Source organism: Coenobita brevimanus, chromosome 13, assembly GCF_032717465.1.
Source record: "Coenobita brevimanus isolate Jiangsu-jjx chromosome 13, ASM3271746v2, whole genome shotgun sequence".
In the NCBI taxonomy this organism is placed as follows: domain Eukaryota; kingdom Metazoa; phylum Arthropoda; class Malacostraca; order Decapoda; family Coenobitidae; genus Coenobita; species Coenobita brevimanus.
In genome coordinates, this window is record NC_136966.1 from 33,985,327 (window position 1) to 34,012,537 (window position 27,211).

Here is a 27,211-nt window from a genome sequence, read left to right on the forward strand (position 1 = left end):
ATTCAACGGAAGTTTATATAGCAGATGGAACGAATTCAGCAATGAATAAAATAATCGTTGGCACCTCCAGCATCCATCTCATATTATGAAAATTAGCTCAAAGAATGAAGCTCTGAAAACAGTATAGCTGCAAAAATTATTAATTATGTTAGCCTTTCAGTGCAAATATATATGTATTTTTTTTTTTAGGAAATAACATGCAGCCGTCAGAAAACTTATATGAATTACATGAAACTGTCAGAAGAGTGATCACTTAAAGGGAAAGTTATAAGAAAACCTCGATGAGACACGCTGATGGTGCAGTAAGAGTGTGCACAGACACCTAGACTCTCGGGTGACTCTCACAAACTCAGAATTACATAAATACGTTCATCTCGGATTAATAAATATTAATTCTTAGATCAACGAATTTTAAATATAACAGTGTTGTAGCCTTAGGCATTAGTGTATCCTTAAAAGTTACACTGTCATAAGAAAAGACATCTTGACCTGTATGCCCGTCGGTTGAGTATTATGCAATATTCTATTGAGTTTGGCGCTCAGATTTTACTTAATATTATGTCTAACTCATGGAATTGACGTAATGTTCGCAGTCCATTCTTTCGTCCCCTTTATTTCCCTCTGTTTTCTGTATTCGTACGTTCCTAATATTCCTCGTACTCTTCACACTCTGCTCGGCACCACAGACCACATACCAGCCTTGCTTGCCTCTTACGACGCTTCAACTCTTCGTTACACTAGGGTATCGGATATTTGCCATCCTGTTATATTGAGTGTTAATTTATTACCTCCGCCAAGGAGGTTATGTTTTCACCCCTGCCCGTTTGTTTGTTTGTTGGTTGGTTTGTGAGCAAGATTACACAGAAACTACTGGACGGATTTCCACGAAACTTGGTAGAAGAATGGGCCTTGGCCCAGAATAGAGTCCATTAAATTTTGGTGCGGATGCGGATAAAGGTGCGGATCCAGGAATTTTTTTTTTTTTTCACTTTCTTCAACATTGCGAGATAGGGCGTTTTTCGACATTTTCGTAAATTTTTCAGTGAATATTGCGTGGATCTTGATGAAAAAAATCAGGCATATTTAGGATGTTGATATCTACGAATGTGTACAGCTTGGAGTGGATCCATATAAAATTCCGGATCTTGCGGATTTAAATATGCTTTTATTTACAGGGGTGTAGTCTTTTTCTAGCTCCCGTACAGTAACAAATGATATGCACTGTTTTGTTGGCTGTTACAGTGAGTTTAAAAATTATGATTAAGAGTAATGGCTAGTTTAAAATTATGGTGTTACACCCTATGAGGTTATGAGTTTGATACTGGATTAGACTTGATTAACTTAAATGAACTGCATGTTGGGCCTTGGCGGAGGTATACGCTCTGATGAGTGCCATTCTAGTTCTTGCTGTGTTGAGACGATTTAATTACTTGTCGGGAGAGGCACTTTAAGCTGAATTTTTAAGGCCTCTTTGCCATCTACCGCTGATGAGTTTATTATTTGAATACAGACAAATGCCTGTGAACGGTTACTGTATAGCGCGCGCGTGCGTGCGTAGGTGCGGTTTCTTTTTTATGCGAGGAAGAAGGAACCAAAGGCCATGAGCCCGCAGTAAGAGTTCCCTCCAAGAGAAAAACAAAATACAATATAGAGCCTAATTCAAGATCCGATCATTTTGAGATGCCTGGACACACTGCGTTTGAAAGACAGGAGATCATAGACAGCAGGAAATACAGACAAAGAAAGTTCCAGAGCTGACCTGTTGCATAAATGAAAGACTGGGAGTAATGGTTAACTCTTGAATTAGAGAGTTGGACAGAAAAGGGATGAGAGTTTGCTGCCAGACGGGTGCTACGCGCCCGTCATAGAGGTGGAGGAATGCAAGCAGACAGTTCAGAGGAGCAGTGACCATTAAAGTAGCGAAAGAAAAGAGATGAAGATGCAACAGTGTGGCGAAGAGACAGGTTGAAGGGAGTCAGTAAGAGGAGGAGAGTTAATGAGACAAAAAGCCTTTGACTCCACCCTATTGAGAAGAGTTGTATGTGGGGAGCCTCCCCACACATGAGAGTTGTACTCCACACAGGGGCGGATAAAACCCCTGTATAGAGTCAACAATTGTGCAGGGGTAAAGAAAGAGCGGAGTCGGCTTAGCACACCTAATCTCTTGGAAGCAGATTTTACAAGAGATGTAATATGATCTTTCCAAGATAAGTCCCAAGTAAATGAAACCCCAAGCATGTTCAAGGATGATGCAGGATTAAGCTGAATTTTATTAAACATTAGTGGGTATACCTGTGGAAGATTTTGTTGGGTTGATAGGTGTAAGAACTGAGTCTTAGATGCATTAAAAACAACCATATTATATTTACCCCAGTCAGAGATACGAGCCAAGTCAGACATTAGGTGTGCCATAGCCTCATCCCTTGTTTGTTGAAGTAACTGTTGAGATGGGCGTTGCGGGAACCGAATGGAAAGGTGAAGAGTGGAGTCATCAGCGTATGAGTGGATAGGGTTAGATGTACAGCTTAGAAGATCATTGATGAATAAAAGGAAGAGAGTTGGTGATAGGACAGAGCCCTGAGGAACACCACTGTTGATAGATCTAGAAGAACGATGGCCGTCTACAACAGCGGCTATAGAACGACCAGAAAGGAAGCTAGCGATAAAGGCACAGATAGAAGGATAGAAACAGTAGGAGGGCAGTTTGGAAATTAAAGATTTATGCCAGACTCGATCGAAAGCCTTTGAGATGTTAAGTGCAATGGCAAAGCTTTCGCCAAAGTCCCGAAAGGAGGATGACCAGGAGTCTGAAAGGTAGGTGAGAAGATCGCCAGTGGAGCGTCCCTGACGGAACCCGTACTGACGATCAGAAAGAAGGTTGTGATAGGAAAGATGCCTTAAAATTTTTCTATTGAGAATTGACTCAAAAACTTTTGAAATACAGGACGTTAAAGCAATTGGACGATAGTTGGAGGGTTGGGAGTGGTCACCCTTCTTTGGGACTGGCTGAATGAGAGCAAACTTCCAGCAAAAAGGAAAGGTACAAGTTGACACACAAAGGCGAAAGAGTTTGCCTAGGCAGGGTGTAAGCACAGAAGCACAGTTCTTGAGAACAACAGGAGGGACTCCATCACGCCCATATGCCTTGTTAGTACTGAGGCCAGTGATGGCAAAAATTACATCAACTGAAGAAATTTTAATGTCAGCCATGAGGAAGTCAGAGGGAGTAAGTGATGGAGGAACAGCACCGGTATCGTCTAAGGTGGAATTGGAGGAGAAAGTCTGTGCAAAGAGATCTGCTTTATCAGTAGAAGAAATAGCTACAGAACCATCAGAGTAGAAAAGAGGAGGGAAGGATGATGAGGTAAAGTTGTTAGAAAGATTTTTGGCAAGGTGCCAGAAGGAGCGGGAAGAATTCGAGTTGGAGAGTTGAGAGCATTTAGTATGGATGAAATTATTCTTAGTAGAGCGAAGAACAGGCTTAGCACGATTCCGGGCAGAAACGTAAAGATGATGTGATTCAGGGGTGGGTTGGCTCCGGTACCTTTTGTAGGCCCTCTCCTTGTTGCGGATAGAATTAGAACAAGCATGATTAAACCAAGGCTTTCTCGCGTTAGTCAAAGGATATGAGAAAGGAATGTATGCTTCCATGCCCAAGAGAATAACCTCCGTAATGCGTAAGGCACACTCAGATGGCTCCCGGCCATGGAAGAAATAATCATTCCAGGGAAAATCAAAGAAGTACTGCCTGAGGGCCTCCCAGTCCGCGGCTCCAAAATGCCACAGACGACGTTTCCCTGGAGGGTCTACAGGCCGTACCGGAGTGATAGGACAGGTTAAGGTAATAAGGTGTGTGTGTGTGTGTGTGTGTGTGTGTGTGTGTGTGTGTGTGTGTGTGTGAGTGTGTGTGTGTGTGTGAGAGAGAGAGAGAGAGAGAGAGAGAATTAGAATGACTGGTAGTTGTATATTATGGTTAGTTTGCATCTTTGAAACACCTTGCTTTGTGAAATAAACAGGAACTTGAAGTATTGTGAAGTGCCGCAGGTAACCTATATACTGGATGAGTGAGTAGGTATAAGGGTGAGATTGTTGGTGAGTTGGTGGGTGTATAGTTGGTCGAAAATTGGTTCACTGGGGCATAGATATATGGGATAAATTGTCCCATAGTTGAAGTGGATCCATGGGGATGCGTCCTTGAAGGTTTTGGATCCAAGTACAAACATAGGTTTAAAGGTTATAAAAAGTCCATTAAAGAAGTAGGTCCATGGGTGAATATAGGTGTATTTAGGTAGTTTGGTGTGTCTTTATAGGGAGGAGGTAAGTCAGTGGTGAAAAATAGGTCCGTGTAGGATATAGGCACTTAAAAGGAAAATAGGTCCATTGAGAACGTTGATCATACAAGGTAAAGGAGGTCCATGGAGGAAAAATGGGTCCATAGTACACAATAGGTCCAATGAAGAAAGTAGGTCCATGGAGTAGAAATGTCCCATGAGGAAAGTAAGAGATAGGGAAAGCTTGGACCATAGAGGTATAAATAGAGTCATGAGGTAATAAGGATCAGTGGAAGAAAGATCCAGGGGAGAAAGTAGGTCTATTAGGACAAAAAGTCTATGGGAAAAGCACATCTATGGAGGAAAATAGGTTTATCGGGTAAAAACAGGTCCAAGGAAGACATGGACCCAACTTGGAAAATGGGTTCGAGGGAAAGGGGGGGAATAAGTCCTAACAGAACCATAGGTCAGTGGGATGAAAATAAGTCCATGATAGAAAATTGATAGGCGGGGAAATGACCTCTATGGATTACAGCCGGAGACGGGCTAATATGCTGCTGGAAAAAAGAAAAAAAAAATTGTTGGTTCACTTAACGGAAGCTCGGGTTCGTTACTGCCAACATACAAACGTTATTGACTGCAAAGATATTTTCAAAGAATAATATAACAAAATATGTCACTTCCAATTCGAGGAGCACCTTGCAGATTTTATGAAAACTATGATAAGATTATTAGAAAATAATTTAATTAATACACGTCCATAAACTAGTTTACGAATTTTCTCATGATATGATATAGTAAGAAGCTGTAAATTATACACATTATTGGTACATATGATTGTGTAACGAATTCTACAGGGTCATGCAAATTACAATGCATGTATCAGATATGCCCTTTGATATACAGTGCAAATATCATATTATATAATGATAGTCTTTAGAATATCTTATATAAAACTGAATGTTGTATGTGGTGAAGCTTTGACCAGTATAATTCTCAGTCAGGTGTTCCACAATACTCTTCCAAGTTTATTAACATAAAATTATGTATAGATCCCGTTCCTCCGACTCACGTTTTGTGTTTTACCTCAACCCTTACCTTCTAATACTACTGCTACTGATCCCACTCTGCTTGTTACATAGCGAACTTCCACTCTTTTCGCTCCCACTGAAGCTTGGATCTATTACTGGGTTGGGGCAGTGCAGTCTTACTTTCTGTTTCTCCTGCAGAGTTCAGGTGCTCTAACTCATTCCTGACAGGTGTGCTCTTTGTCAGGTGTTTAACCACTTCCGTTATTTTAACTCTAACACGAACATTGGAAGTAAAAATACCAGTAGTAAGCATACGGTGTCTGTCCCTGTCTGTCTGTCAGTATACATTTATCACTTCCACCAACTTTCCACTAACCCCCACCCTCTCTTCCCCTTTCTCCTCTTCCCCTCTCATACAGTAATACACAATCATTGCCTGCTCCCTCAATTCTTCCGTGTTTACTCTAAAATGTGTTCACAGGGTACAGAATGCAGACACCATCTGAATCCTTGCATACTATCTCTTACCTTTTTCTAGCTGAGGGGTTACTTTGTAGGGAACGAGGAATTGGAAAAGGTGAGGAAAGAGGTGACACTGACGGGGCAATTCAGAATAAGGTAGAAGAAATGGGTAAACTGAGGTGTCGGGAGATGGGGGGGGGGTAGGTAATAATCTTCTGCGCGCGTGGGTGCGTGCGTACGAGTGTGTTCTTACCTAAGTGTTCTTACCTAATTGTATCTTTAAAGAAATAACTCAAGCTCGTACTGTCCCTTGTATTAAGCCGTTTTTATCATACATATCCTTAAATTTGTGAATAGTTTCGGCACACACTGTTTCATTCTGTAGTGCTTTCCACTGAGCAGTTGCCATATTTGGGAAACTGAATATCCTTGCGTCTCTATCGCTGTTTTTTTTTTTTATGTAGTTTTTGAAGTGTCCTCTTCTGATGCTTCCCCATAGGGTGTATATTCATTTATGTCTATTTTCTCTTTCCCTGTGATGCATTTAAACAGCATAAGCATGACCCCTCCTTTCCTTCTCTCCTGTAGTGTTGGCAGATTCAGTTTTTCGAGTCTTTCTTCTTAGCTAAGATCCCTTGATCTTGGTACCCATCATGTAGCTGCCCTTTGTACATTTTGAATCTTATCTATGTGTTTTTTGATATGACAATTCCAAACCACTGATGCATATTCTAGGGTTGGTCTGATGAATGGTGTTATGATCTTTCTCAGCATGTCGTCATTTATACAGTGTGAATGCTATTCTCATATCTGCAGGCAGTGTATACATGGTACGTGTCTTCTCACTGATGTGGTCAGCCGGAGATCGTCTGTTACTGATAATCACACCTATGTCCTTCTCCCATGCTGAAATATGTAGGGTTTTACTTCCTAATTTATAATCCCAATCTGTTTTTTTCTCACTTTTACCAAACTTAATTACATGACATTTGTCCACATTAAACTCCATTCGTCATTTATTGCTCCGTTCATGAAGCTTGTTTAATTCCTTTACAATTGTAGCCCTTTGCAAGAATATGTGTTAGTAATTTTCCTTTGTATTTTTGCATCATCTGTAAACATATGTAGAGGGATTCCATCTCCAGTGTTACTGTCTATGTCATTTATATATACTAAAAACATAATTAGTGCCACCACTGAGCCCTATGGAACTTCGTTAGTCAGTTCCCTCTATGGTGAGTAATTTCCCCTTATTACTGTTCTCATTTCCCCTTTTCTGAGAAAATCCTGCATCCAACAGTACAGATTGCCTTGGATACCTTCTTGAAGGTACAGTTTCCATAAAAGTCTTTGGTGTGGTACTCTGTCAGATGCTTTCTTGAATTCTAAATAGATACTGTCCACCCATCCTTCTCTTTTCGGTAATGTTTTTGTAACTCGGTCATAGTAGCTTAATTGATTAGTAGCGCATGACTTTCCCTTTCTAAAACCGAAATGCCTTTCTGTTATCATACTGTTATTTTAGATGAGTTACCCATACTTTTCTTATTAGCTTTTCTAGTATCTTACAACGCTGGTCAGTGATACTGGTCGGTAATTGACCGGATTCTGTCTATTCCTTTTCTTGAATAGGGGAACAATGTTTGTTTTCTTCCAATTATCAGGTAGTTTATCCTGACCTAAGGACTCCTTGAATATTAAAGATAATGGTCTACTTAATGCCTTTGCACATTCATGTAGCACCCAACCTGAAATTTCGTCAGGACCATATGCTGTTCCTTTGTCTGATTTACTTAACTCTTCCTGTACTTCTTTTTCTGATATTTGTATATCTGGTATTACGTGTGGGCATGTTCCACATCATCACTTTCGAAATTATTTTCTTTTGTAAAAACTGACTGGAAGTTTTTATTTAGTGCTTCACAGATATCTTTCTTTTATGTATAGATGATCTCCTCATCCGTAATGGACTGTACACCGTTGCCAGACAAAACAACCACATTACACGAGCAGGCTTGCAGCGAATTTGTGCTGACGACTGTACAATATATATTCCCTGAATGGCATTCTTCTGGACTGTAGAAAACCTCTCATTCAACTGTTGTTTTAAATTATTAAATATTGGGATGGTAACACTGCATTTGTAATAGTCTGTTACGGATTTAGCAGGAGCATTGTTTCGGAGTATCTGTCTACCACACCTCCTGGTGGCTTTGACGTCCAATTCAAGTGTTCCAACAATGTGTTTCGCTTGCCCTAAGCATTCATCATGGAAAGAATCGACTTCTTCCCTCACTGACCTGACCAAGTGTTCGACAATATCGATATGTTCATAAGCACGCATGATGTCAACAGCTCTGGCTTATAGTTTCTTTCACAGCCCTTTTGTAGCCGACATCACTTTACTGGTTACAATCAGTGATAACACAAATTCAAACTGTGTAATGGACAGTCACAAGCTTCGAGCGGCACTGATAGTTTCCCTGTTCCACTCACTGGGTGGGGTCATCATATCCTCCAGGCATGTCATGATTGTGGGTAGCAGATCCTGGAAAACTTCCTTAATATCATAAAGTTCGATCCAAGTGTTTTGCAAACATCGAGTAGCTTGGTTCGGTTGGTTTGGCAGTCATCACACCTCTTTATGAAGCCCTCCAGATGATTCTAAAGTTTTGGGAAGTTATTAAAAAATCTGATAACAGTCATCATATTGGACACTGATATGCATAAGTTCAACTGATAGGAGTTGCCGTGAATGTAAATCGAATTTGGCTCTACTTCCAGAACTCGAGTAGCTGCACCATGTAATTTTCTTGCCATTTTGCCTGCTCTATCATAAGATTGCCCTCAGAGAGTCGCCATACCGAGTCCTAATTTGTCAGTTATAGTGTATATTATTTTGTCAGCAATGGCACATCCGGTTGTCCCGGTGTCACACTCGACAAACTCCATAAACACTTCTTGGATGTTGCTGGGGGAATCACATACCGCACAGCCAAACTGAACTGTTCATGATTGGATATATCTGCTGCCTCATCTGCACAAATCGAGAGAAAACGAGCATTTTTTGTGTCAGTGATGAAAGTATCCTGTATTCGCCGACCAGTGACAGAAATCAGTTCATTCTGGACTGTCTTCGATGTGTTGGCTGCATTCCCACTGTATTTCTGTAAATGATTCGAGAGTTGATCATCACCACCTCAGGCTCGATATCTCAAGAAGATGAAGTTTCCAGGATTTCGGTCTGGTTATCTGACTATGTCTTTATTTGAATCTACACGTCCAGTAAGTGCCACATCCTGCTTCCCACAAAGAATGATTGTGTCAGTAATAGGTTTCAACAACTTCCTGTTTGTGGCAATGCTCTCTGCTGCGGCAGAATTCAACTACGTATCAATGATAGATTTCTGCTGTTCCATCACACTTATGAAATCCTGAGCTCTCTGTTGGTCTTCCTTGTGATATAAGAGGCTTCTGTGTGCTTTCAAGTCATTGTTCCCTTTATGGAACATGTTCCATTATTGTGTCAAAAAATTTCCACACAGAGAATCTTTCCCGAATAAACAACAGTATTTACAAAGAGCACCATTAGCAGCATTGCAACACATTATCGAAGGGTAATTTATGGTCCACTTTAACTGTAAAGACTTGAGTTTTCCGTACATCATCCTACTGGAATATGAAGAACGGGTCGACTGTTTTAGGTCAGTATCTTGAGATGTACATCATTGACTGTCTTCCCTCGTGACGTGAAAATGGAGAAGACAGCATTAGCACAGTCTGATGCGCGGCTGTGAGCTTGTGGCCTTTTCCTCTACAAGGTCTTCACGAGCTGAAAATGAATAAACCAAACTCTTTAAATATACAGTATTTGATGCAAAATTTAACATGCTTATTTTGCAAAATCCACGGTGATTTTACAAAATTACCTGTTTTGCTAATTCACCGTAACATTATAATTATTAGCATTACCATATGCAATAAACATTACATTAACAAACATTTGTAGAGATATTAGCAATTAGCAGTGCCAAAGAAAGCCTATCAGGTACACTGTGTAACACATAATAAAGTATACTGGAATCCATTTAGTTATCAAGGTGTACCAGTTGCTGTGATAGATTGCATCTTTCATTCTTTTTCAGTGAACCATTCTGGAAATTCAAATTTTCGTTACCGGATACCTATCTCAAACCGTCTCAAAACCTACCCCAGAAGAAAACCACTGGCACACCACATAACCTGGCTAGGAGTCCTAGTAGTGTATATGCTGAATGTTAGAATCTCGTCAGAAACATCGAATTTTATTCAATTAAACAGTGATTCTTGAAATCAATATCCACTGTAATGGCCTAAAACTCTCATCTAATATATCTGCAAGCGGACAGCCACTGATAATTACAAATTTCGTCGAGTGCCAAAGAGCAGCTAATCTAATACTCTATGTTTTGATCAGTTAACCACTTTTTCTGGCACATTACAATATAGGAATGAACTGGAAATTAGCATTGCGATTCTAATAACCGGGGAATTCCATCAACTGTGATTGTTTTTTTTTTTTTTTTTTTTTTAATGTGAGGAAGAAGGAACCAAAGGCCATGAGCCCGCAGTAACAGTTCCCTCCAAGAGAAAAACAAAATACAATATAGAGCCTAATTCAAGATCCGATAATTTTGAGATGCCTGGACACACTGCGTTTGAAAGACTGGAGATCATAGGCAGCAGGAAATACAGACAGAGGGAGACAGTTCCAGAGCTGACCTGTTGCATAAATGAAAGACTGGGAGTAACGGTTAACTCTTGCATTAGAGAGTTGGACAGAAAAGGGATGAGAGTTTGCTGCCAGACGGGTGCTATGCGCCCGTCGTAGAGGTGGAGGAATGCAAGCAGACAGTTCAGAGGAGCAGTGACCATTAAAGTAGCGATAGAAAAGAGATAAAGATGCAACAGTGCGGCGAAGAGACAGAGGTTGAAGGGAGTCAGTAAGAGGAGGAGTGTTAATGAGACGAAAAGCCTTAGACTCCACCCTATTGAGAAGAGCTGTATGTGGGGAGCCTCCCCACACATGAGAGTTGTACTCCACACAGGGGCGGATAAAACCCCTGTATAGAGTCAACAATTGTGCAGGGGTAAAGAAAGAGCGGAGTCGGCTTAGCACACCCAATCTCTTGGAAGCAGATTTTACTAGAGATGTAATATGATCTTTCCAAGTTAAGTCCCGAGTTATCCAGCTTGCACTGTTACCAAAGTGATACAATGCTTGACCACAAACATGAAAGGCCTGAAGAAGATTTAATGAAGAATGAGAAATATTTGTCTGTTTTAACCTTTTTCCAAGTGGTTTCATTGCTGGCTATAGCTGAAATCAAATAAAACCATGTCATGTAATTGAGGATAAAATGTTTACACAGCACATCATGTAAATATGTAAACTTTGGCAGCACTGGCCACACATTATAATGTGATGAGATTCTCATTAAAAAAAAAAAAAAATACAGATCATACATTTCAACGAATGAATAAAAATAGTATAATAAAAAAAAAAAAAAAAAGCTCCCTTCATGAGAATCCACACGATATATATATTTTTATGGAATACTGTTTCGGCATGGTTTAGTATATGAGATTCTAAAAATATAACAATACTTGATAATCTGCAAAAATGTGTGATCGGCATGTTTTTTTTCTGAAATAATGGTTAGTGAAATTGACCTGTCCCACAAATCATTGTGTTAAAAATGTTGTCAAATGCTAGTAAATTAACTGCTAAACCGCTGGGTTGTTTTTGCTTGACTTGCTTGTCTCGCGGGTATATTCGCGCTCCAACAGACTCTCTATAAATATTTGCCAAAAATTAGTTATTAGTCCTAGATTATTATAATTAAATAAGCCTATGGCACATACCTTCAGCTTTCTCCTGGGATGTTTGTTGAGCCTTCATCGAGTACCGTAGGACTTGTGGAGACCTCTGAAGTTGGATAACGAAGTCTCCACTTTACACTTCCCGACAACCCGTAATATGATTACCACAGCCTGATATTATCACTAGAAACAATATTCTATGATTCTCAAATAGTCTGGAATCCATACTCCAAAAAAAAAAAAAAACACACTGAAAGCAATGAAAATTACGAGTGCATATGACCTTCCCACTTGCACTCGTTCACCGCTGGTGTTCTGTCATTTATTATTCATAAAAACACTCACAGTTTATATTTCTATTACTATATAACACTTATATATACCTACAGTCTTTATCCATAAGTTTCCTTCAGTAATAGTAGTATATTGTCACTGTAGGCGTTCAATTTCTCTTTCAGTAAAATACGTAGCATTCACTTTCTTGTCCTGTATACTAGCGTTGAGAGTGAATCTGTCACCTTCACTTCCACTTTCATAACTCATAGTGTTCATACATTGTTGAGTGAACCTTTCACTTTCAATACTCCTAGTATATATACTCGTATTCTTATACTACTACTCATTTACATTTCTATTTACAATCTCTATTTTATTTACATTATTTACATTTCAATTTTATTTACACTGTGTTATGCACTGTCACTTACAGTAACTTATAAAACTATTTTCCACTGTTCACTTATATTTACATTTATTGCCTTCACTTGCTGTTTACACATTATTTACATTTTCACTTGCACTGTTTTACTCACCAGAAAGATCGTAGTCACTGTCTATCATTTTCATTGACAAATTTGCCAGGTGACGTTCCACAGCAGTCACTTATCCCTTTACCTCTTTCCACACAAGGTTTAGTAGGGGGTAGAGGTCACAGGGCCCTTTGCATGGGGCTAAAAAGCAGAGGAATTGGACAGGCGTGAATCCGACGTGGTTTCACCTTGAAAGATGACAGTAAACTGAATACAGCGTGGTGGCCTAGCCGCCTAGGGGGAGTGCAATGCTGCCAATGTCAGCTTGGTGACAGCTGCTAATATATACGCTATGAAATGATTGGCAGGAAATCTAGAGAGTACATAATGAATTAGGTAGTTCCAGGTGAATGTAAATATCACTTAGGCTTCTCCCTTCCTTTCTTATATATATTTTTATTACGAGAATAGATTATACGGCATATTTCAAGGGGAAATAAACAGCAAAAATTAGCGAACGAATACAAGTGAGGTGCTGTCAGGTGATAATTAGCCAATTCCAGGTGTATGGCACTATCACTTACCTTATTTCTTTTTTGTATATATTATTTGGCATAAGAATAGGGCATAGGGCTTATTTCAATGGATGAAATCAGTGGAAAATTCCAGGGAAGATTTACTTAGCATAGCATGGCCAGGCAGGCAAGAGGAGAGAGTAATGGAGGGGAGATAGGGAGGGGAGTCAAGAACGGGGAGAAATGGCTAAATTGTCAACAATGGATGGGAGTACAGATGAGATTAGGAGTGCTGACTAGTGTTGGACATTGGTAGCACTGAAAGATGATACAAGCCACCACTTGAAAGCCCGGGCGAATTCAAAATAACACAGAATCACAAAAGTGACACCCTGTGGTATGATCCCTTGCTCCCAAGCGTCACGAAAGTGACGCCTAGCGGTTAAGGGGTTAATGCCCGAAGTCATTAATGTTTTACATAAGTGATTACGTATGTGTATATGGGTGATATGAATGTGTGAACGCATGAATTAAAACAGGGATATACTTGCAAAGAGCCAGCCTGCAAATGCAACAAAACAAATGCATACCTGTGGCCACTGCTACCAATAGTTTTGTAGACATTGTTTTTCTGTAAGATGCTATCGCTATCCCTGGCAGCAAATTTCAGTTCATTTTTCAAGTGCACACATCTTGTTAACGCAAACAACTATTATCCTAAGCGGCTGCCAACACCACAGAGCGATAGGCCTGCGCGGGCATACCCACGTAGCCCCCGGCAAAACACCTGTTTGGTCTGCTGCCACGGGTGAAACTTGAAAATATCTTTATTTGTTTTCATTTGGCATATTTGGCATAAAAATATGTAGAATTTGGCAGTTTTGCTTCTCAGAAATCTGGCAACCCTGATTCAATGGTCACAGCTTCCTATGAATCCACACATACACACACATGTAGGACTACATAATAGATAGATAGATAAATAGATAGATAGAGAGACAGATAGAAGCAGGAAGTCAAATGATGAGAAGGTGTTGTGTCTGCGAGAATCGAGCAGTGCTAAACATGCTTACACCCTCTTAACACTGAGGAAAGCTGACGACGGCGGCCAGTAAGATGATGCAGTTAGCTGTCAGCAGTCCTCTCGTGAACAAAGATCCACGAGGAACACACGTGACACACCCCTGCTACACCAGATTTTAGGAAAGAGAGGGTAGAAGGAGACAAGCGACCCTAGAGAGAGGTCGAGATGGAGATTAGCCTTAGAACAGAAAGAGAGAGAGATAGCGAGACAGGGAGGTAGCTACCCGGGACTTATACTCTTCCCATGGGAGAGACCTGTTTAATATTTCCAAGACAAATAAAAATAGTCCCATACTATTCTTTACCTCTCCCGCCACTACATGACATCTGGTGGGGAAACTACTACAAGATATAAAAGCCGCTCGACCACAAGTCTAAAATATACTTCTCTACAAGTAACTACAAAGTCTTTATGACATTTGGTGGCAGATTCTCGACCATCGATCTCCTAAACGGATACTATCAGATTCCGGTATCTCAGGAGTCACGTAAATACACTGCCTTTTCAACAAACAGAGGCCATTATCAATATACAAGAATACCAATGGGACTGAGGACAGCCCCGGCAATGCTCCAGCGTCTTATGAATTACGTATTGTCCGGAATTTTAGGACAAGGAATATTTGTTTATCTTGACGATATTATTATCACAACGAAGAATATTAAGGATCATCTCAGGAAATTAGACTTACTCTTACAAAAGCTTAGTGATGCTGGTTTAAAAATTAAACTTTCTAAATGCAAATTTTGCTTTAAGGAAATAAATTTCTTAGGCCACAAATTAAGTTCTGATGGTATTCACACCACTGATGACAAAATACAGGCAGTGAGAGATTTTCCTGAACCCACTACGACTGACGAAGTTAGACAATTTTTAGGTCTGGCTGGGTACTATAGGTCCTTCGTACCACAGTTCTCTCATATAGCCTTCCCTCTATTCCAACTACTCAAAAAAGATGCTGTATTCCAATGGGAAGAAGAACAAAAAAAGGCATTTAACAATCTAAAAATTAAACTAACAAATGCACCTTGTTTAGCATATCCGAATTACACAAAATCATTTCTTATTTGTACAGACGCATCAGTTAAAGGATTAGGGGCTGTACTGATGCAGGAAGATAAAAGAGGAAAGAATCAACCAATTGCATTTGCCAGCAGACAAACAAGAGGTGCGGAGAAAAATTATAGCACTACAGACTTAGAGGCACTTGCAGTGATTTTTGCATTACAAAAGTTTCGTGATTTGGTATATGGTTACGAAATCCACTTATTCACCAACCATAAACCACTGGTGGGTATGTTTAAAGAAAAACTCCTTTCTGGGAGGAGAGCAAGATGGAAATGTACAGTTGAAAACTACAATGTACAAATACATTATATATAAGGTAAAATGAATATAGTAGCTGACGCATTATCTAGGAACCCGAACACAATTCAGGTCGTGGCGTTAGATCTCAAAGGAAATATCCCAAACCACGAGGATATCGCAAAGGCAATAACAGATAATGTAATATGTCGCTTTACTACCCCAAAGGTATTAATAAGTGATAATGGAGGAGAATTTAATTCTGAGATCTTACAAGAAATATGTAAACAATACATCAAAAAGGTTAACGTTTTGGCCTATCACCCAGCATCGAATGGGTTGGTAGAGAGACAAAATAAAAAGGTATTAGATGTGCTACGACACATTCTCAGTGAAAATTATGCAAGCTGGGATGATTGGATTCCCAGAGTAGAGGCCTCCATTAATGGGTCTATAAATAAATCCATTGGTGACACACCACATTTCATTATATATGGCACAGATAAAAAATTACCATATGAGCTCCTAGAAGGTGACAGCATGCCTATATACAATTACGATGATTACTCTAAACTCCGTTTACGTGAATTCCAGGACATTCACAAAAGAGTGAAAAAACAATTAACGATGTCCAAGGAAGAAATGACGGAGGCATTTAACAAGAAGGCAAAAGATTCACCTATCAGCTTAGGAGACATTGTTTACGGAGTCATTCATACGAGAGACAATAAATTATCCCCTAAATTTGAGGGCCCATACAGAGTAATTAACATACAAGCAAACAAAGTTTTAATTAAGTCACTTTCAAGTGGCGAGGAAAAACAAGTTCATATTGACCATTTAAAACGAGTTTCAAGGGAATTATCACATAATTATTCAGCCTCGGATACAACCGAACAGGTGAACGTACCTCAAGAAACCAAGCAAGAACACAACAATGATTACAAAAAGAAATTAAGGTCATATACCAAACAATCGAACATAGGTGCAACTATTCCAATGAAATCTACAGTACATCATTTACGAGAATTAAATATCGATTTAAACTCCTTCTATAAATGAAATAACAGCCAACCGTAACGCACATCATCACTATCATCAACCACAGCTTTATAGGAAATTAATAGATTTTTTTTTTTTCGGTAGGTTACGATGAAGGGACTTATGCTATGGATTCTCCTATACATAGTAAGAGTATATGCGCACCTAGACCCCAAGCATATATTACGACAAGGATGCCTCATAGCTCCAACGGCCACGACTACAATCGTCAAGGACGTCATGAGTACTGAAATAAGTCTAGATTACTTGTATGACTTACCTACTTATGTAGAAAGACTTGCGACGCCGATGCGAATTCTGGACTTCAAGATAGAGAATTATGTTTCACAAGCACATAACACCAAGGAAGTGGATGAAATGGTGAAGTTAGCGAAATGGAAACTAGAACAGGCGAAGTCAATTATGCTCGTCATGATCCAAGATCTCCCATCTTATGGAACGGAGGTACTGAGCGACAGGAACAATATCACACGTACTCGCCAAAAGCGCAGTTTGTTCGATCTGGGCGGCGCAGTTCTTGGGAACATCTTTGGATTGGCTACAGAGGATGACCTTAAAGAAATAAACAACAAATTTAATAAGATAGCTCAGGTACTAACATACCAAAATAAATTCATCACAGGACAGAACTCGGCAATGAAGACAATTGTGAAAAATCTGAAACAAGCAGAAAACGTAGCTCTCGAGAGTGTAGATAAAATAAATGACTTAGAGGGCAACGTTACTCTTTTCCAGCACTTCTCCATCATCACAGAACATATTGACACGATTCTACTACAATTAGAGAACACTAGAGATCATTTCAGGGCACTTATGCAAGGAATTTCGAATGCTGGTGATGGCAAGATCACAAATGACTTACTCCCAGTTCATGAGCTACGTCAGATAGTTAGTCAAGGCATACATAAACATAAATTGAAGCCATTGTTCCGCAGTAGGGAATTTATGCAATATTACCCGTACTTAGAAGCAACACTAACACCAACATCAGTGATAGTTCATGTACCATTCATCACGGAAGACCTGTTCACAGTATACCAAATACACCCCTTCCCCTATAGAAACAACAACACTTTGGTCATCATCAACATCAACACAGACACCGAACTCATCATGGTCTCCAAGAGACGAGACACTGTCACTTTCGCAAGTGAGTCAACGATTGAACGAAAGTGCCGCACATCCTTACATGCTGTTCATCTTTGTCCTGCGTACATTTTCACGTTTCAGCCTACTGATACGGTCCCTTGTGAAATGGCTATCATCAGCAATAACAATATTCATCATCATTGCAACTTCACTTTTGCTCCAGATAAACTTGTACACCATCACCGCATTGGACACTCGCAGTTTTTTTATTTCCCTCATAACACATCAGTTTACATAGTCTGTCCAGATATACCACCATCTCATACATCAGCCTCAGGATTATACATAGCACCAGACTACTGTGCGGTATTTACACCATCCATGTCTACTTTTTCCACCATCAATCACTACGCCATTATCAACCATACACACAAACATTTCCACCCACTGCCTAATATGAACTTAAACATGAGCACAAGTATTAAGCTGACATCACCTAAGTTTGAAACTATGCAGCTGATCAATGAAACAATGAAGCCCTGGGAAGATTTGAGTTTGAGTATGTTCAACCCATATTATGTGTATAGCCAAGCACCTTCTGTCTTTATAATCATCTGCATTGTAGTTGCAGTATTGCTGTTGGCAATGCACAGAATGCATGCAAGAATTGCTAATTTGGAGTCATTGTTTAGTGGGGGGAGAGTTAACATCACAGTTAACCACCCTGAATGAAGTGTATATATTTTGTATATAGTATTAATTATATATATATAAAAAAATAATAATAATAATAATAATAATAATATAAAGAAGAATGACCCATATATGACAGACCAGTACCATTATCTTTGAATGAAATATTAATAACTCTTACAATAATCTTAATTTTTAACTATTTTTATTCTTGCATGTATGCATTTCACTATAATATCCCAAGTACATACTGTATTACAGTTAAATAATTTACTTTAATGCATTTATTCAAATATGTATACAACTTATTTAAAATGTAATATTACTGAATAATCACTATTTACTATGAATAATATATGTATACAATATTCATACAATTATGTTACTTTACAATATTATGTATTTCACTTAATTAGCTTATAAGTTCATTATAATGTGTATGTAGTATGTATTAATATGTTATAACTATTAAATGTCGATGGTACGCCATTTTCGTGCGGCCGAGCAAAGGTAGGACTACATAATAGATAGATATATAAATAGATAGATAGAGAGACAGATAGAAGCAGGAAGTCAAATGATGAGAAGGTGTTGTGTCTGCGAGAATCGAGCAGTGCTAAACATGCTTACACCCTCTTAACACTGAGGAAAGCTGACGACGGCGGCCAGTAAGGAGATGATGCAGTTAGCTGTCAGCAGTCCTCTCGTGAACAAAGATCCACGAGGAACACACGTGACACACCCCTGCTACACCAGATTTTAGGAAAGAGAGGGTAGAAGGAGACAAGCGACCCTAGAGAGAGGTCAAGACGGAGATTAGCCTTAGAACAGAAAGAGAGAGAGATAGCGAGACAGGGAGGTAGCTACCCGGGACTTTTACTCTTCTCATGGGAGAGACCTGTTTAATATTTCCAAGACAAATAAAAATAGTCCCATACTATTCTTTACCTCTCCCGTCACTACATGACATCTGGTGGGGAAACTACTACAAGATATAAAAGCCGCTCGACCACAAGTCTAAAATATACTTCTCTACAAGTAACTACAAAGTCTTTATGACACACACACACACACACACACACACACACACACACACACACGACAAGCATTCACACCAGAAGATTAAAAAAAAAATGCCTGGGCAATGTTAGAATGTGAAACAGAAAATTTTGTTGGAATGGAAAAATCACCTGGGGGTAGGGGGGTTTCAAGAATACTCCCCCAGTATCCCTGCTTGTCGTATGAGGCAACTAAAAGGGATGGTGGTGGGTTAGTGCCCCACCCCGTAAAAAGAACTAACTAAAAAAGCAAATAAAACGCCTCAGAACAGGACAAACCATACGTTGACAACTAAGGAACGGACAAAGGACATTCTGAGGTTGGGAACATGGAATGTGAGAGGAGTGAATGATGAAATGAAAGAGAGAGAGATTGTTCAGGTGCTTGAGGATGCAAGAGTGAATATATGTGGATTGACTGAAACTAAATGGGAAAGTGAAAGGGTGAGAGAATGGGAATATGGTTTAGGTATATGTGCAGGAGTTAATGAGAATGAGAGGGCAAGAGAGGGAGTATGTCTGATGATAAGCAAGAAGTGGAAGGAGAATATAAGAGAGTATGGAACACTGGGTGCAAGGATTGTATGGGTGAGGATGAAAGTAGGTATACAAGCAGAGGCGATTGTGTGTGTGTATACTCCGACAGAGGACCGAGTGGCAAGAGTGAAACATGAGTTTTGGGCGAGAGAAGAAGCATGTATGGACAAATTTGAGAGGAGCGAGAGAGTGCTTTTGATTGGAGACATGAATGGCAAAGTTGTGAATGTACGAGTGGATGGAGTGGTTGGTCAGTGGGGTGTGCCAGCTGAAGCAGATGGGAATGGTAGTGCTTTGGTCTGTGCTGGTAAGGGGTTGGCAATAGCCAACACCTACTTTCGACATAAGATGATCCACCGGTATACATGGAGAGTAATGAGGAGGATGGATGGTGAACTTGTAGAACAAAAGGCAATGATAGACTACGTGTGTGTGGAGGAGCGAATTAGAAAACAAGTGTTGGATGCAAGAGTGTGGAGAGGGTGGGGGAATGAAGTCTTGGACCATCACTTAGTGATGGCCAAGGTGAAGCTGCAAAGAAAGTGGGTGAAGAGACAAAGGGGAAGACAGGAGGAAACAGCTCCTGTGAGAAGAGTGGAGAATTTGCAAGATAGTGAGAAAATGGCAAAGTATAAGAGCATAGTGGAAGAAAGATTGGGAAGGTATGAGCTAGAACAGATGGAAGGGGTGGAAGACGTATGTAAGATATTTACGGAAGAGATAGGTGCAGCATGTGAGGTGGTTTGTGGAGTGAGGAGGAGATGCAAGGGTGTGCAAGGGACAGCATGGTGGAATGATGAGCTGAAAAGAACTGTGGAACAAAAGAAGAAGGCATATAGTGAATGGTTAGCGAGTAGAGGTAGGGGGGAAGATGAGAGAGAAGAGAGAGGTATATGTGAGTAGGAGAAGGGAGGTGAAGAGACTGTTGAAGGAGAGTAAGAAGAAAGTGGATGAAGAGATTGGGAGGAATCTGAGTGTGAAATGGAGGGAGAGTAAGAAATTGTTTTGGAAGGAGGTAAAGAAAGTAAGGCAGTGTGAAAGGGGAAATAGTAGGGGAGTGAAAGATAGGAATAATAGATTGTTGGTGGAGAAGAGAGAGAAATTCAGGAGATGGAAGGAGCACTTTGAGGATTTGTTGAATGTAGAGAGTGACAGCAGTGCGAGTATAAGTGGTTGGGGAATGGCTGGGAGAAGGAGAGATGAGAGAAGGAAGGAAGAGATCAGTAGGACGGAAGTAGTGGAAGCAATGAAGAAGATCAAGTTGGTGAAGGCCCAAGGAATTGATGAAGTGTGTGGTGAAATGCTGAGGTCTGGAGGTGAGATTGTTGTGGAATGGATATGGAAGTTGTGTAGATTGGCTTGGGAAGAGGGAAGGGTTCCAGGAGACTGGAAATCAGGTATAATTGTTCCTTTATATAAAGGAAAAGGGGAGAGAGAAGTATATGGTAACCATAGGGGTATTTGCCTTCTTTGTGTGACTGGTAAAATATATGGTAGAATACTCATTGATAGGATTAGGCATATGACAGAGGAGCTAGTTGGAGAAGAACAATGGGGATTTAGGAAGGGAAAAGGGTGTGTAGATCAGATATTTGTTCTACGATGTTTAGTGGAGAAGTATCTAGAGAAGGGAAAGAAAGTGTATGCTGCCTTCATGGACTTGGAGAAAGCTTATGACAGAATAGATAGGCAAGGTATGTAGAAGGTATTAAGAATATATGGAGTGGATGGGAAATTCTTGAATGCTGTGAAGAGTATGTACGATGGAGCTAGGGCTACGGTGCGAGTGGATGGTGAGCTGTGTGAATTTTTTTTATCTCAGTGTGGGACTGAAACAGGGTTGTGTGATGTCTCCATGGCTATTTAATATATACATGGTGGGGTTGTAAAGGAGGTGCAGGGTAGGGCAGTGGATGTTGGGGTGGCTCTAATGAATGAGGGTGAGATTTGGAAGATCCCGGTGTTGCTGTTTGCTGATGATACAGTATTGTTGAGTGAAGATGAATGGGAGTTGCAAGGTTGGGTGAATGAATTTGGGACAGTGTGTAGGAGGAGGAAGCTGAAAGTTAATGTAAACAAAAGTAAAGTTATGGTGTTTGAGAGGAATGAAGTCACAGAATCTACAGTGAGGTTGGATGGTGAGGATATTGAGAGTGTGAGTGCATTCAAGTACTTGGGTAGTGTGATGAGTAAGGATGGAACTTTGGGGGATGAGGTGCGTGAAAGGGTACAGCAGGGAAGGAAGGTTGTTGGTTCACTGAAAGCAGTGATGAGAAATAGGGAGGTGAGTATGAAAGTTAAGAAGTCACTGCATGATAGTATTGTGATCCCTACCCTGACGTATGGAAGCGAGGCGTGGACCTAGAAAGAGGGGAACAAGTCAAGAGTGAGAGCAGTGGAAATGAGTTACTTGAGAGGAGCGTGAGGAGTGACATGGAGGGACAGGTTGACGAATGAAGAAGTGAGGGAAAGTTGTGGGGTGGATGTGAATGTGAAGATTATAGTAGGACTCGCCTACGTTTGCGGCTGTGGTGTGGCCCGCACCTGTGTACAGTGTTGCCACGTTTTCTATACCGTTATCTCTCTCTCCTGGCGGGAAATGTGAGCCACCCTGAGTACTTCTGATTCTTTTTTAAGTTATTTATAATTGTGCTTTCATTTGTTAATTTGGTTTTGTTATATTTAGTGATGCCGACAATGCATTCAATGCATGCCCGTCTCCTGCCTCTCTCTCTCTCTCTCTCGCTCTCTCACCGACTGGTGTGGAAGTGTTGCCGCTCGCGAGTGAATGTTTTTTTTTTTTTTACTTCGGTATTGGCATATGCCTACTATTTTGTCCTACATATTAGCTTATGATTATAAATGTGATTATTCCTCGCCCTTAAAATTATGGTAAAAGCCGGTAAATGTGAACATTTTTCCCTAGCAACACCTGTACAAGCTATGGTTGGATCTACGGAGGGGTACGTACAGTCCAGACTGGGTGTGTAAGTGTTGCCACTCACAAGAATTACATGAATTATTTCTTTTACTTTGGATATTGGCATATTTCTTCTTTTCTCAGGCTCATTATCTTATATCCATAACTGTGATATTATTACCCACCCTAAAACTACGCTAAAAGCTATTAAAAGTGACTACAATTTCTTTTAGCAACACTGTACAATATGTATGCCATGTTTCTGTGTTACTGTATAAATATTTTATGCATAATAAGATTACTGTTGATTCATCCATCAAAATACTCAAGTGTAAGTTTTATTCATCTGAATTTATCGAATTTGTGATGCCTTGTACATAAATAGCTTCCGTTTCACATCGCAAGTTGGGGAAACGTGGCACCATTGTACACAGGTGCGGGCCACACCACAGCCGCAAACGTGCGCGAGTCCTACTATAGGAGAAATACACTGAGGTGGTTTGGACATGTGGAGAGAATGGAGAATGAAAGACTGACTAAGAGAGTGTATGTAGGTAAGGTGGAGGGAGGGAGAGGGAGGGGTAGACCGAGGATGAGGCGGAGGGATGGAGTTGAGAAGTATATGAGGGAGGGGGGGTGAATTGGGGGGAGGGTAGTCAAATGGTGGGTGACAGAGCGACTTGGAGGCGTTTTGTCCCTTTGCGGGATTAGGGCGTCGGGCTATAGATAGATGGATAGATTGATAGACAGAAAAATCACTCACACTGTGAAGATAGCTAATCGGGAAAGAAGGGTGTTGCCCGAGCAAATAGGGCAACACCCCTGCGTTCGTCCCTGAACTTTCACTGACTGGCTCATTCACTCACTAACTCTTCACTGTCTGTTACTAACCCTCTGACTCTTACTGTCTGACTGGTTCTCGCTCACTAACTACCGTTGGCTCACTGACTGGCTGCCATGCACAAACTCAGTGTATCCATTACTGATTGTTTGGGGGGTGGGTCAAGGCCGTCTTGATTTGATCTGGCCCAGGTCTCCCGCCAATATCTGACTGTGACGTGACAATCGATGGCCGTTGAATTATTCCGGCACCAGCCCACCCGCCACGTTGTAAACAGTGAGGCACGCCTACAATTCACCCACTTATTTAAAATTTTTCCTCTCTCCCATCTGGATTTCGTTCACGGTAAGCCATACAGGTATTATTAAATATGTATAGCCATACTAGAATGCATGAAAAACATCATTGCTATTACTGAAAGCATTATAAATGAGAAATCAGAGGTATCAGACTGTCAACAGTGGATATCTTCTAGGTTACAGTAGTTTTCGTAAATACGTTAGGTAACGAAATTACAACACAGCCTAAGTTTCTCAGTGTTCTATATTAACTGTGCATAATATATTTTGGTGGATCACAGTCATATTGAGATGTTAATTTGGTTACTGATGCCTTCATTCCATGCAAAATAACCTAGGCTACTCAATGGTAGCTTGATTTATTCTAATTCTGTGTATTCAGTGAAATATCTAAGTAACAAGGATATCAACCAACAAGTATGGGCCCAGCCTAGCATAAGAAGAAACATAAGCCCAGCCCCGGCCAAGCAAAATCATTTATGGCTCTTGTCTAGGCAGGAAGAAACGTATAAGCCTAGCCTATGCAAAGAAAAATGTGAATAAGCCAAGCCCAGGCCAGGAAAAATGTACATAGGTCCAGCCTAGGCCAAGAAAAAACGTATATGGGTCTGCCTAAAGCCAAATGTAATGCCTTTGCCTAAATCTTATGCCTAGATGAAGACAAGAATTGTTAGCTAAATATGAATTTTAGCCGTTCGTTCGTTCGTTCACGATTTCCTCTCCTATAGAGAGGGCCGGGCCGTGTATTAGCCCGGTCGAATTTTAGCCAGGCCGGGGTCTATTTTATTGATACTCATGTTTCATATAGTTTGAAGACAGGGACTTAAAAAGAGGTTTGCGCTTGTTAGAGCATAAATAGAAATGAAAATATGATACAAGAAACCTATTATATAAATGACAGATATCAGTTCGGTAAAATTGCTCTTGGGCAAGTCTTTAACTAATACCCATTGTTTTGTATAAAATTAATTTAGTCCCGACTCCCCATTACAGTTAGGTAAAGTTGTTGTACTGTTTTATGGTAATAGCTATTAGATGGATAATAAACTAATCTGACCTTACCTAACAAGGAGAGGAGAAAAAAAAACACCGATGATTGGAATATAGTTATATAGCAATATGCTTATATAATTATATAGCTATATTTACCTATACCTAGCCTAAGAAAAAAAGGCACATTTTGCGATGCAATGCAATGGTAGTCAGAAGCTTAAGCTATACAATATTGGTTATATATATACATAGAGTCTATACTTTCTTCCTTTGGTGTACTGTTTCTGCTTTCTTCAGCAGTTCAATTTTTTACCTGTGTGTAGGTTATTAATTCTTTGTTTTTCAGATTCCCCGGGAATTTATGCAGATTATATGTTGATAGATTAATTAAAAACAGTAAAGTGGACATAATATTGGGTTTATTCAAGTGGGTTTTATTCAAAATCCAAGTGAGCAAAGAGTGGGACACCGACGTTGTTGCCAAGCCGGATTTGTGTGTATTATTTTACGTGCAAGTAAAACATTAATTTTCAGTTTGTACAGTGATAAATAATCTTTACATAGACAGGTATCCTAATATCTTATAAAATATGCATCTGAACACATCTATTCATTACAATGTTTTAGTCCATAAATTCGGGAACAGTGTAGATTTTAATGTTTATCATAATAATAATAATAACTAATATTAGTATTAACATTAATAATCATAAAATAATAATAATGACCATACATAAGTAAGCAAATATTAAATGTGTACGCATGAGAGAAAGAGGCAAAGGCAGAGGGAATTTATGGCCTCCGCCTGTGACGTCATCAGTCTCTCCTCCGGGCCTGTATATCAAGACGGCCTTTGGTGGGTCCGTCCCTTTAAGCTTCCTGCCCCACTCTACCACAAGCGCGGCTCAGAATATTCTACAGCCTAGGAGGGAACTCATTTTTTCGTGAAATAATGCAAATTCTGGAGCGTAGGAGACATCTCACACTTTCCCACAGAAGAATGGACGTAAATGAACAATACACAATAACAATGATGACAGGAACTAATTCCTAAAGTAAAAGAGAAAGAAAATCAAACCGACATGTTAACGTTTCTAAAATGTTCCTCACATCCCCAGATATAAACCACTAACCTAACCCTATGACATAACACTTAAATTCTACAGTGGTTCTCACATCTCCAGATATAAAGCATTAAACCCTACAATATAACACTTAATTTCTAGAATGTTACTCACATCTCCAGATATAAACCACTAACCTTATCCTACAGCCACGAATGCTGTCAATAACTGTAATTTTCCTGGGCCCTCCTTTCATCGCCGGTTTCCAGCAGGTTCTTGACTCCACTCCAAGTGCACCTTCCAGGTCCAGGTCTTCTGTAGAAAACACATCAACGCATCCCACCAGGAGTTTCTTCAGCTGCTCATTGTGTGGCTTCTCCAGACACTGGGCACTAATGGCAAAGTGGGCCAGTAGTTCTTCCTAGGGCTTAACCATACTTCACTTGCATGCACTGCTTGGTAGCTCCTGCTTGACTTCTTGGCACAACCTCACAAATGTGTCCTGATGTATTATACTAATAAAAAGTGAAAAGTTGGACACTTCTGTCATAGGGTCAACTAAGGTCCTGCACACCTTCATTCCCTCATTTATCATGCATGGCTCCTGTGCTCCACCAAGTTCAAGGGCAGCATGCAGTGTACCGTTTATATTGCAGGACAGCATCATTTCTGACTCAGGGGGGTATAACTGTAATCTGTCTGGTCATTGCTTGTAGACATCCATGCCCCATGGCTCTTAGTAGAACACGCCTTCCGCCTAGCCGCATTCACACAGACAGTAGGTAAAGCAAGCAGTAACGGGACACCAGGCTGACTAAGCCAAGGATGCAGGGGTCCCTGTTGTTGGCAAGACACATGGCCAGGGTCTCCTCCTTTCCTCCCCGTTGCATCCCGACATCCACCAAGCTCAGTGCAGATTGCAAAGTCTCAAGAATCTGCCAATGACCCACCACATCCAGCTGCACTAAAGTCCTTTCTGATCCTGTGTCAATGACCATTGGGCACGCTACTCCCACAGTTTCACCACCTCTCTCCATACACCTGTTTCTAGTGCCTAAGAGGTGTGCTGGGTACTGACCCTCAATCAAACACTATTCTACGATTTTGACCCTGTTACTTTCTTCCTGTGTTTCACTTCTCATTTTATCCTCCATTATAATGGAAACCTCTTCCCTCACCTTATTTACTTAACTGCTTATTCTATCTACCTTGCTGTTCGCCACCTCTTGTTGTTTCATCAGTTTTCTGATCTCATCCTGCAGCTCCTCTTGTAGCTGACAAAGCTCTTGCCTCTGCCCTTTTGATTGTTCTTCAAGTCTTGCATAATGTTTTGCTTAGGCTACTTTTTGTTCTTCTACTGTAGATATTTCCTTTGT